Source organism: Cygnus olor, chromosome 9 (genome assembly GCF_009769625.2).
Source record: "Cygnus olor isolate bCygOlo1 chromosome 9, bCygOlo1.pri.v2, whole genome shotgun sequence".
Taxonomy (NCBI): Eukaryota; Metazoa; Chordata; class Aves; order Anseriformes; family Anatidae; genus Cygnus; species Cygnus olor.
In genome coordinates this window covers 26,318,305-26,331,419 of record NC_049177.1, presented here as the reverse complement: position 1 = coordinate 26,331,419, position 13,115 = coordinate 26,318,305, and the positions used below count along the sequence as shown (strand labels likewise).

At 45.4% G+C, this 13,115-nt stretch overlaps 1 protein-coding gene across 20 annotated transcripts in view; it reads left to right on the top strand.

Moving 5' to 3' along the window:
• The window catches only part of MED12L (mediator complex subunit 12L), a 140,052-nt gene that overhangs the window by 50,771 nt on the left and 76,166 nt on the right, over positions 1-13,115 (top strand). The window lies entirely within an intron of this gene.

Sequence of the window (13,115 nt, the reverse complement as noted above, 5' to 3'; positions counted from 1 at the left end):
AAGCAGCAATGATTCTAAAAGTTAGGACTATGGTACCAGGAACAGTCTGTTGGTGATTTGATTAGAGGACTAAAGAAACCAGCTTTTAGTAGCAATGGATCTATCAAATTTGGAATTATTCCTGTACAACTGTGTCAGTGAAATATTTTAATGACTGATAGTTTTATTGTCCTAAAACTGGGTATTTGAAAGGAGACAAATGTCTCAAAAAATTGTTCCCTTTAATATTCTTTATTAATAGAACGTTTGTTTTTAGTGCCATTTCTGATGTTTTAAATTAGTTATGTTTCCTCGATCAAAAATTAAAACAAAAATAGTTGCTTAAGAAGAATATCTTTTACTGATTACACCTCAACTGTTTACACAAATCCAGAACAATCCTTGTCTGTACAGATCGGCAGCCTTAGGTGCAGCAGCTTTAGTCTGCTCCATGTCTCAGACTAATAGGCATTTGCCTTGTCTGTTGTATTTATTTACAGTTCAATTGTGTTTTAAGTAATTTGTTTGTGGCTTGTATAGCACCTGAATGATTTCCTGTTGACCCTTGTTTGTCTATTATTCTTTTTTTAAATTACAACAGTAGTTATTTAAAAGTTTCAAAAAAATGTTCAAGAATGTTAATAACACAGAGAAATGTGTAATGAGGAGGCATGATCTTTCAGCTGGAAAGACTTTTCAGCTATCAAATAAATTTACAGAATACACCCTTTACAGTTGCCTTACAATATGAATCACTGTAGGAACGCTATAAGCTGCAGCAGGTCGTTACTTACTGGTTAGAGTGAAGTCTCCTGTTTTTTCTGCTTTACCCATTGGGTTATTCCTTTGCAGCTGGGTAGTCTGTCAGTTCTTTCAGTGAATGCTTTGAAATATTATCTTCATTATCTATGTTGATAGTGATGAAGTTTCAGAATCGAGCTTGATCTCCACAAGCAAAAAGTTGGTGAGCCGCTTCACCAAATGTGGTCGAAATGTCAAGTGCTACAGATGGTCGGTGCTATTTTAGTGTACTTATACGTACTTCCACAAAGATCAGCTTTGAATTGGTTTCAAAAAAGACACATTTGTGCAGTTAGCCAAGCAGTAGGCTTACGGGTTGCTGTTTTCTTTCCCCAGGCTGTTCCCAGGCCTTGCTGTGACCTTTTCTATAAAGCTTGCTACCCCGATAGCTTCTGTTTTAGTTAATGGGAGTGTCCTGAACAGGAGTTCATGGGGTTACGTCGTGTTTGCTCGGGGCGTGCTCAAATGCCGAGAGATTTATTCCTGGGACAAGTGATAAATCCCTGGTGTATGGCTATTTTCTTTCTTTTTTCAAATTATTATTATTATATATTTTTTTTAACTTAGCCACATGTCCGTCTGTCTTCCTCCCTTCCTGTTCTTCCCATATGTTTACTGGGAGGCTTCAAAGCCAAGCACAAAACTAGCTGAAATATATGGTAAAGGATAATCAAATATAATCTCTTATTAATCTGGGAAAGCATTGATGTTTATATTAAAGTAAAATTTGTAAATGGTATACAGTAGTGTTAATAAACATGCAGTACATGACTTAATCTTTGCTTCACAGTGCACGACCCAAGCCTGCCTTTGAACACACAATTTCCTCATGGACTTTCCTTCTGTGAGCGTGTATCACCTTACTAGGAGGGGCCCAAGTGTGGCCTGCTAATGCTTTGCTGCAGTGTACGCGTCCTGTACTCAGAGCCAAGGCTTGTTATCTTGAATTAATAGTCTCCTTAATTGCATTGAATCTCTCTCAGTGAAATAAGGTGATATCTTCAGAGACCTTAACAAAATTGCCTTTCATTATTGTGAGTGTTCTTATCCCTCTTTTATTTCTGAGACTCCCTGGTTGAAGCCATAATGGTCAATTAATCATTGCTTTCAGGTGATGAATTTGGAGGTTCATTTCATTTAGCGTTCTTATAGTGCCTTATATTTTGTCTCGGCTGAGCTTTGAGCATTCAGCTTCTCTGAGAGTCTGAGTGCAGGCCTGCTAGGCAGCTGCCGAGATGTGGAGGTTTGGCCGCCCGGGGACTGCGGAGGATCTGGGTGTCAGAGGCAGGGCGCAGCTGACCTCCTTCAGCAGCCTGCAGCTGGGCGCCCTCCTCTCCTCGCAGTCCCTGCTGCACTACCACACCTCTGGCTCTTTCACCTGTGGCTCCTGCGGGGATTTGCCGGTAACAGCATGCTTCACTGGTACCGTTCTCACAGGTTCTGTCGTCTGTGTGCTGGTGGGCGGCAGCTTTAGCATTCCTGTCCTGCGGACTTTGTGTGTCCTGTCTCAAGTCATCAGGCTTCCATTTTCCAGACAAGTTGAAGGAAATCCATCTGACCTAAAGAGTCATTGCTCTTCAGATGTCTTGGGAGAAAAGAGGGTTAAGCTGGTAGCTCAGGAAGAAGCGGTGAGTGCCAGAGGTTGCAGGTTTTAACCCTGCTCTGACTCGTGCAGCCCTGCAGCAGGGAGCAGACCCCGTCTGCCTGCATGGCGGCTGCAGTGAACCCGGTGGCCCGTGGTGCTTAGAGGAGTGGCTGCTGTGTCCTTTTACTCTGTCCTGCCGCCCCGTGCCATGTCACGAGCGTGACCGTTCCGCACACCTGCCCTGCACGGCCTGGCCCATTTTGTTCCCTGTGCCAGCTGCTTCCCTGCTTGTCCAGCGTCCTCGCAGTCCTGTGTCCCGCTCAGGCCCTCTCCCCTCTATGCTGGGGTTTGAAGGGGCCCATTTTCCTGCTTCCCAGCTCTATGCGGGTGTCACGCGCTGCAGACATGGGCTGCGAGCAGCTGGGGGGAGCGGTGTTGTCCCAGGTACTTTGCCAGACCCGGGGGGGAGTTTGCAGGGGGTGGCGGGTGGTGCTGACGCGGTGTCTCTGGGGCGCGTCCCCTTACCAGGGCTCCAGCGTTGGTGAGCGTCTCAGGCAGGGCTGGGGTCCTCGGAGAAGCCTGGTGGTCGTGGGATAGCACTTTGTTTTTAGCTGAAGCACACTTCAGGAAGGTATGGATTCTCTTTGATTGTTCAGAAAGCAGAAATAGAGCTTGAGAGGCATCACACAGGTCTGTGAGTCGGCAGCCGGGTTTCCTACGGTGAGCAGGACAGCACTTACTGGCAGCACACACTGTTCCTTCTTACAGCCGGGTCTGTGGTCCGTGATGTGGTCCCGAGTTTTGTCCGGGCGTGGCAGTAGACCAGGCCATCAGCTCTGCAAAGGCAAGCAGAGGTGTGCCGCTGGGAAGCGCTCCGGCTCCTTGCCTGCGCTTGGCACGTGCCCAGCCTTGGCTCCCGATGGGCGAGGGTGCCGGGGTGCTGCCGTCTCCTCGGGAGACTCCTGCGAGGCGCCGAGGCTGCCCGTCCTACAGGTCTGCGGGCCTGCAGCCGCGCAGCCCGGGCAGCCCCGCTGCAGCCGGGTGCTCTGAGCGGCGCTGCCCGTCCGAGGCAGCTCGCCCCAGGGCCCCAGGGCAGGTCCTGCCCTGCTTGCTCCTCCTCTGGCCGGCGGTCTTCTGCACCGGGGCAAGGATCAGGCAGGATGGTGCAAAAGGCTTTTCAGATCGTCCCCAGAAGGCACACGATCAAACTTTTCATCTCTTTCCATCTACCCTATTGTCATGTTATTTTTGGAGCAAGGAAAAGAGGAGAGGGTCAGATAAGGCTTTGGCTGATCAGAAGAGCTTTACAAGCCTGCAGTTCTCTGAGGCAGGCAGGCTTTGTAATTCCTTCTGTAAAAACCTTTCTTTGTTTTTTGTTTTATTTTTTTGCTGTTGTTTGGTCGTGTCCTTCCCCCCCCCCCCTTTTTTTTTTCTTTCCCAGAAGCAGCAGCAGCAGAAACCTCAATATCCCTTTTGGGACCAGGATCAACTTTCACATTGTGACTCACAACAAACTTTTTCCAATAGCTTCCTCATCTAAACCTAAAATTGCAGTAAGCAATCGTCCATTTGTGTCCGGAAGAAATCCTCGCAGAGGAGGAAGAAAAGTGTAGTCTGCAAAACCAAATAAGTTTGAAAGGGAAACATAAAATAAGGGTAAGAGGAGCTTCTTCGCAAAGCAAAACTGCCCATAAATTCCTCATCTGCTCCTGGATGCAGGAAGCTTGAGCTAGAGCTAGCTTTTCCGTACAGTGTATAGCATTTTCTTTTATGTTTTTCTGAAGCATAATGTTTCTTCTTGAGCTAGTTAGCTGAACTGCAGTGCGATCACAGGCCTCCGTCCCTGAGTGGCTCAGTAATTTGTTATTTTTCAGTCTATAAAGTAGACCTTTCCTAGCTAACTGAGGTGGATGTGAACACAGGTGAGTGGTCTGGACTGCGTGTGTGCTGACCGTGCAGTACTCCTGCCTTGGCTGGAAAAAGCCAGGGCTGGGACCCAGCTGTCCCATCCTGCAGCAGCTGAGCATGGTGGTCCTGCAGGGCAGGAACTGCCCTTTTCCTCAGCTTCATCCTGTCCTGGGACTGCTTGTCTGAGCAGTCTTGCGCTGTGGTTACAGAGAGAAATGTGTCACACTTACTTCTTAATCTGATGCATGTAAGAGAGAAGATCTTAGCTTTCTCTGGGATGCCGTTGGTCAATAAGTACTCCTCAAGCTAATAACCAAATAAACATTAGGAAATGGTCACATTTGAGTCTTGTACATAGTTGCATACTGACTTTCCTTTTTCAGTGAAGACAGCTATGAAAACTTTAAGTCATGTGAATCTGTTGTTCTTTTATTATAAGTTAAGAACAGTTAATTTCCATGGTTGGCCTGAAAACTTCCTTTTTTAGAGTCGTAAAATCCAAATACCCAGATTCTGTGCTCTACAATGTCTTAATCAGAAAGCCCATGAAATTATCTGTTTGCACTCAAAGTTATTGCCCATTAAATGTCTTGGGGCACTGGGGGATTGGCCTGCTAGGTTTTAAAGTTTAATTCTCCTTACATACCAGAGGTTTCCTGGAAGCATCACATCTGGCAATCATCTCAGCAGTGCAGTGTCATGTTCCCTGCCATCTGCCATGCTGATTAGCTGATCCTCTAAGCCTCTAAGTCTGCACAGAACTGAAAAGCCACCGCGGGGTGTGTGTGTCTGTGTGTCTTACTCTTCCAAGAAAGGAGTTGCTTCATGGAGGAACCTGCTGATTTTTATCCATGGTACTCTTAGTTCTTGGCATTGTGGCAGGTAGGTGTGTAGGTAAGCAAGAAATCATTGCAGTGGTATCAAGACCAGGCTCCAGGACTGCAAAGCTGCTTAAAAGATATGCCAATCCTGCAGGAACTAAAGCAGAAAGTACACAGAGAAGACACAGGTGCCATCTCTAGATAGGAATGGTGTAAATCTGTCAGATGTGCATTTGTCAGTGGGATAGAATTTGTGGTTTAGGCACCTCTGGCTTTTAATGAAAGCACATGGATTGAATGTGCTTATAATACACAAAGGTGCCAGGGCAGGCATCTGTAAAGTAGATGCCGATCTGAAGTTGTTGATTTCCAACACAAGACAAATTCTAGGGCACTTTTGGATGCATGGTTTTTGCATATTTGGATTTTGATTACGGGTTACTCTCTATTTGAAAGGCTCGATTTGAATCGAGAGTCCGCCTTGAAAAATTCCTGCCTGCATAAAAGGGGTTCTCTGTGCTTTCTAGAATTTGGTTCCTTTCCTTGTGTCTCCTATCAAATCTTGAGTTGCCCTTATGCAGCCTAGAAATGGAACTTTGATGTTGTGAAGTACTTCTATTCCTTAGTTTGGTTCGTTGTCATTTGGATATCTTTTCCCATCCTTTTCCTCACTGCTGCCCCCCGAAAGAAAAAAGGAAACGAATGCTTTGAAACAGAAAGTGAAGCATCTTGTTCTTGTCAACCCTGATAACATTAAAGGAAAGCTGTCTTGTGTAATGTGCATATGGTGGAGATGGCTGTTGCTTTTCAGCTGAGTGTAAGGATACATTGAACAAGACGTGCATTGCAAATTAGTGCTGGCAGTGCTGGCAGGACTTTTTTTTTTTTTTAACTTTGCATAATAGGATTCTGGAAGTGAGCACTTTCAGCTTTGATGTTGAGTGAGTGAATGTTTAACGAACTGTAGTTCTGCAGAGAGAGACTATTTCTCTGAAGAAAACAACACTAGCACCATATTTATGTAAAACTGCTGATTTAGACTGAATACCTCAGAGTAACAGTGTAAGCAAACTGATGCTGCAGTTGATTTCCACCATTTGCATTACTGGGGGTTCAGGCTTTCTTTAGAACAGCTCTGTTTGCTTCTTTGTGACATAGCGAAGACCACAGCACAATACTCCAACGAATGCAGCATGCTTGTTCTCCACACCGGCAGGCTTCGTGTTAATCCTTGATGACTGTTCCTGCTTCCATGACTTCTCAGAACAATGTCTGCTGAAACTTAACAAGATATTTTCATAACCATTTTTGTTTGGCTCTACTAATGTAATGCAATTGAGCTAAATTCCCAGAATGAGGTATGCAAAGGTTGTTAAATGCAATCTGCCTTGGAGTGGAAGCTTAATCTCATTTTTATAGAGGGATTTTTTTTTTTTTTTTAAGATTGAATGTTGCCACTTATTTCTTGCAAAGTCAAGGGTTGTTTTCTGTACTTTGCCAAATGTTTCTGGGAGTTGCACCCAAAGTATTTTAAAATAAACTGAGTGGGAATTTTGGATGGGCAGCGTGACCTTGCTGCTCAGGCTTGCAGTCTAATACTGTCAGTCACGAACTTTATTGCCCAGAAGGGAATAAAGACGATGGTGTTTGCCTTTAATAATGAGTGAGGAACATGATTTTGCCTATGTGTTTAAAGTATTGAGGTAAAGGAGAAAAAGCGTATAAACAACCCCTAAAAAGGGGCTTTTTCATGCTAAATGTTCAAAGCTGTTCCTGTGGCTTTAAATAGCCATCTTGTTTTCGGACTGTTAGGGATATCTCTTTTCTCCCTCTTACTTCATCTGGTGTATCATTTTTTCCATCTTGTTTATTGTTAGAAGGAGAACAGTAGAAGCAGAACATGATTTGCCAGGAAACCAGAAGTGAAATGTTAGTGGTCTTCCTCTCTGAAGATCGCAGGGAGCCAGCACATACTGGAAAGGGAAGGCAATTCTAAGTAGGCAAAGTCAACTCAGACACCAGCTGAAGTGCTAGAATGTGTGGGTGCTTGGTAGTTTCCCTGAAGTTGTGCAGGTCTCATGATGCAGCTCAAACTTCATAGTATGAAATTATTTTAAAATGTGGTAATATGCTGAAAGGTAGCAGAATCCAGGGGTGAGCAACTGTGGGGATGACTTCTTTGTGTTGTATGTTATATTATGAAATTATGTCATTGTAGGATTGCTTAAAGGTATGACTGTACTTTTTGGTTTGCAGTGTCATTCTTGGTTAAAGCTTGCCAGAGTTGTTAAACTAAAGCTACTGAAGTACATCAGTCAAAATGCTGCCTTCAGTGCAAGTCTGAAGTCTGCAGCTCCACATGCCTGTGTGAGGTCCGAAACGAACAAGAAATGCAGTGCTTTTGAGTGCAAGCTGCAATTCTGTGACGGATTAAATGTTATGGCACAGAGAGCTTTTTGCATGCTTCAGAGAAGTAACCAGTTGTCCAGGGGCAGAGGATTAAGAGCTCTGAGGGTGGGTAGGAAGTCTCGGCTCTGTGTGCAGTTTCACCCCGCTGGAATGATTCTAGACATCAGGGCAAACTGAAGGGTCACTTTGTTATGCAAACATGGATGTTTTCCCAAAATACCAGCCAATTTTAGTATATAAGGATCTACAGATACAGCTGCTGTTTCCAAGGGGTTGGAAAGAAAGCAGTGAGCTTGACTGCCAGAAAGACTTCTGCTGTATATCGTATGCTTTTGGTGTCTTAAGAACAACTGATAATGTATTTTACCCTTAGCCATATAAGCCTTTTTCTTTCCCCAAATCACACATCTCCTAGTCTAGTTTTTTTCTTTATTAAAAAAAATCATTTGAAGTTTTTGTTTGAGCTCAGTGCCTATGAAAGGAAACCATTTTATAGTCCTGCTGATTGACTTCTACATCAGAACCAGAGAATACATGTTCACAGACAGAGACGGGAGAATGCTGACAGCGTATCAGGGCACATTGCTCACTGAAAGGGCTCTGGTGGTGGTGGTGGTGATGTAGTTCATGTCTGATGAGGCTGCTGACAGCAGCGAAAGCTGGGGTGGTAGCTCTCACACCTTTGCGAACAGGAATGGGGCTGACAGGTTCAGATTTTTTTGTTCTAAATATGTCTTACCCCACCAAACTATTGCCATATATAAACAATGTCTCTGTCTACCAGTCTTATCAGAGGTTTGTGCCTCATTATCAAAACCTTCTAATGAAGTAGTCAGTGCTTCCAGCCCTACTAAATGTGAAACCACGCAGATTGTATTATATCTGTGGCCAAGCGCCGTGAATTAATTAAAGCAGGATGAACAAGATAAATATTTGTGTAGAATAATCCCGCTCCAAGGCACGCTAATTACAAAAGCACTGCAGGACTTATGGGTTTAGTTTTTAGCCTATCAAAGCTTGCCAGCAAATATTTGCTGCCTAGTTTTGTTTTGCTGACTGGGAGATGCCTCTACATCATTGTTGGGTAGGCTTCAGAGACCTGACAATGATCTGTCTCAGATTGAGCTGGCAGATCTCTGGCCATACCCGTGTGGCACCGCTGTGGCTCACCATGCCCACACGGGGTGTACGGGGTGGCCCAGCGGGCAGAGCTGAGGCTGTCCGAGGTGGGAGCTGACGCACGTCGGAGTGAGCCCCATCTGGGTGCACTCGTTACACAGCGACAGCTGCAGAGCTCATGAGATTCTGGTGTGTGTCCATACGAAGACACTTTTAGAGCCTTTGGGGGGGGGGTTTACTTTCCTTTTTTGAGCTGTTTAGGAAGCTGCACTGGTGGAAAGCCCTGGTAAAGGTAACTGCTAGAAAAACCTCGAAACCAAAGGGCATATTATATGTAGTGACAAAAGTCTTGTGTGGGTCTTGGTCTAGAGCTGTCTCTAAGTAGATGTTCAAGTAACATTTCTTCCATGGTAGCCCCATGGCGTGGAGACTTCTGGCAGGGCTACTCAATTACAGTGTAATGCAAAGTTTCTGAAGTGAAAACTTTCACCATTGTTCATGAATTGTGCACTCCTTGCTTTCTTGGGTCTGATTTGCTGTCATGTCTCCACCTGAAAAAACACCTTGCACATGTAGTGTCCTGTTTTAAAAAAAAAAAAAAAAAAAAGGAATCTAAGCTTCATGATCAAAACTTGGGCATGCTTCTGTCCTGACCTGTTTCTCTGAAATAACAGCTATAGATCAAGATCTGAGACTTCCTGTGAACTGCCTTGCACCTTTTTATTTCAACTTGGGCAGAGTACAGAAAATAAGGAACCCCAGAAGTACAACTGAAGGAGTGGGCAGTGAGTCATGCAAGGCCCTGGGGGGGCTGTGAGGGGAAATAGTGTTAGGCCATTAAAACTTGTATCACGGGAGCAAGAAGTAGTGTGTGTGCTGAAGTAAGGCTGTGTGTCAAAAGCGGACTGATCTGGGGGGAAAGCAGCAACATGAGTTTTCAGTGCATTATCACTTGACTCTTGTAACCTTAGTACTGTTTTTAATTTTTTTTTTGGTTCTAAATGGAGCTTTAATTAAAAATCTAGCAATTTTAAGTAACCTAAGCAAGTAATAGACATAGAGAGGAATGAAAGTTCAGAACAGAGAAGTGAACAAAGCAGAGGATGTATCTGAAAGTGAAGTCCTCAGGCCGTGCTCATTGAATGGTGATGGTTACCCAGGATTCTACCAATAGCTGAGAAAAAGTTTGTTTCAGCAGTGGACATTAATAAACCGTTGCTATGATCAGGAGAAAAGTGCTTTTAAGCACCAAAATTCCATGTAGAATACAGACAGGGGCTCAAGCTTTCTTGCTCTGTATGTATAGGTATCTCTATGTTGCAAGGCAGACAGTGGTTTGGCGTAAATCGGGATAGCCTTTATGGTAGGCAGAACAGTTCAACTCAAAAGATTAATGCTGGAGAAGGCTACAAGAAAGTACAAGTGTGATGATAGCCACTTGTTTTGCATGCTAGGCCATGGGAAGATCTGGGAACCTGCCATAGCGTGAGCTGCCTGCCTTAGCCTTGGGTGGTAAGCAGCACGTGGTGAGCGTGGCACGAGGGGGGACATGAAGATGTTGCAGCCTCATAGTAAGTGATCTTGTTACTGGAAGGTTTTGTCTAGCGATCTCTGTTAAAGGAGAAGACAAGCTGTCTGTACCTGCTGCTTCCTGTAGCTATGCAGATGGTGCAGCAGTGACAAAAGGTGCAAAGCAGAGCCCGGGGAGGGGTGTGTGTGCATTTCTCAGAGTAATTGTCTGGTGCAGTTTAACAAGCCATAAACCCTTCTGTGATTCCCTATTACCTGTGTCGTAAAAGGGAGACCAGAAGTACTCGGTCATCACTTTCTTCAACCATGTAAGACCTAATAAAAAGGTCTTTGATTATTAGTGTCTTTGTGTACATACTGACCTTGCAGTCCTAAATATTACTATTTCACAAAACCAAGCCAGTAGTATGCAGTTCCGCTTAATATGGAGCTTAAGAGAATTTGAACTATGCAACCCAGTCCCCAAAAAGGTTTTCTTAATATAGTTTTGTATATGCATAAACCCATAAGAGTACAAAATAGCAAATTCAGTCCCAGAACTAGCCTTTGATATTCTGTGTGCAAACTTACTTTTCTACAGAGCTGATTGGAAAATAGGGTTTATTCTGTGGTATTTTGGCTATTTACAGTATTTGTACTTTAAGTAGGATAAATATCCAAAGCATCCCTCCTTTCAAGAAGTGATCACCCCTCAACAATATAAGTAGTTTTATAATACTTGTTTTAATTCAGCTACGTAATCCAAATATTATCTATAGTAGTTACACTTCAGCTTTTTCACTGTGCATAAAATAGAATATAAAACTAAACTAATTGTTGTTTAAAAAAAGAAAGAAACATTTCTGTATAATACTTCATCAGAGGTATTTTCGTGGAATATCTTACTTTCTTATTTGAAAGCTGCATTTTCATTTTTTTTCTATCCTAAAGGGCAAGTCCTTATATGAATAAGGCACTTGATGATGGACTATTGCCATCCTCTGTTTGTGCAATTTCACTACGTTGCATAAGATGCATATCAAAAATACATTGCTCAAAACACCCGTCAGCTCCTTGCAATCTACATTTTTTAAGCTGGCTGTTTGTTTAGTTTACGAGGAGCTTTTACTCTGAACAAATCCGATTTAATCCCCAGTGAAACAACAGGACGTAAGCATTGCTCAGTTGACCGCCCTAAATTCAAACACACCCTTGTGGCCTTGAAAGGCCAAATGCGTTCTCCCTCCAGGTCTCCCCGTGCTGGCTGTCGGGGCTGCGCAGCACGAGCAGAAGCCTCGCGGTGGGGTCCTGCCTGCGGGCTGCTGGGCGCTGCCGAGCTGCGGGCGGCGCTCGCGGGTGTGCGCCCACAGCCACCCAGCTCTGCTTTGGCGTGCTCTGAACCCGCAGCACTCTGTGCTGGCTGGAGTCAGCTCCAGCTCCTCTCGGGGCTTCCTGGGGCAAGGAGGCACGTGGGGTGTGCGCCGGCCCTGTTCAGTGAGAGCTGCCCGTCTTCATAAAACGCAGCTGTCAGAGGAGCAGGAACTTGTGCTTGCACCTCTGCACCATGCGGCAAGGTCCGTGCGCTTCCCGGGGCGGAGGAGCTGCTGTTGCAGCCTTATGGACTTCGCTCAGCCCCGGTCCACCTGGCTTCCACGGTGTGCCCTGCAGCCTGCCCGACCTGGTGCCCCCGGCGGGACGAGCTGATGGTGATGAGCACGGGGATGTTGGCACAGCCCGCTGCGAGCTCCTGACTGCCGACTGCTCCTCCGGAACGCTGTCGGCTGCTTGCATGGTGGAGGCCCCCGGGCCCAGGGGAAATCGCTTGTAGTGTCCCAGTCAGCGTGAGCTCTGGTGGGGACTCTTCAGGACTTTTTTCTTCTCCTGAGTAGTTTAGTCATTAGTCAACTCTTTCTCACGCAGCAGATTCTGCGTTGGTCCTGTATTACTCCTTTCTTCTTGCCTTGGCTTTGGAAGCTCTCCTTTAATATTTCCTCCAGTCTGGTTGTGTGTCCCACAGCGTGAAATAACAGCCTAGAGGTGCTGCCTGAACTGTCCGAAAGAGGATTTCACCTGCTTATCAGACACCCTGTTAGTTTTTTGATTTTTTTTGATTTTTTTAGATTTGCAAGCAGCCAACATAAATAATTCTGAACAAAATTTCCTAGTACCTTAGGTTTTATTCATGCTTTATTAAGCAGGCACAGAAAGTGCTGTGAAACTGAGTTTTCAGCTTCGTGTCTATTGCTCGGTTCTGTCACACGCGAGTCAGTTAACGAATATTTTCTGTTGTGCCCTCCCTTAGCATGAGGGAAGTGAGAATCTAAAGAAGTAATGTTTTTTGTTTTGTTTTTTGAGAAAAGACCTAAACTAGGATAGTATTTGAATTTCTCATGTTGATATTTTGAAAAGGGATGAGAAGTGCTGCAGCAGGCTTGACCTGTGGAAAGGAGGCTGCTGCTGACGCCGCAGGCAGCGGAGCGGAGAAGCCGAGGGGCTGTCGGCAGGTAGCTGAGCGCCATCTGCACAGGAGCAGCCCTGCAGCTCTCCTGTCCCCTGGCAGCAGTCCCCTGAGACCCTGCTCCAAGGCGAGAGCACGCCCAGCTCTGCTGGACCTGCCTGCAGCTCCGCATCGCTGTCCATCACGTCCTTGTGTCTTGTCGGGGCCGTCGGGCTCGGGGAGAAGGCATGTGAGGCGTGGGGCTCCAGAACCTCTCATGCTGGGACATTAGTGCCACTAGGCAAGCAAAAGTAGCTCCATTCTGATAACGTTTTCTCTGACATTTGACGTTGTCTGTGTTTAAAAACAAACCCTGTACACCGTTTCACCAGCCATGGTCCATGTCAAGAGCAGTGCTGTGGTTTGGGCTTGCCAGTGGTGAAACCACCCTTGGGTATGAGTACTTCCCTGTCCCCATCTCTGGAACAGATGTGTGCACGGGTTGGCATGGCCTGCACCTTCAGTGGTCACCCTCTTCCTCCTCCTC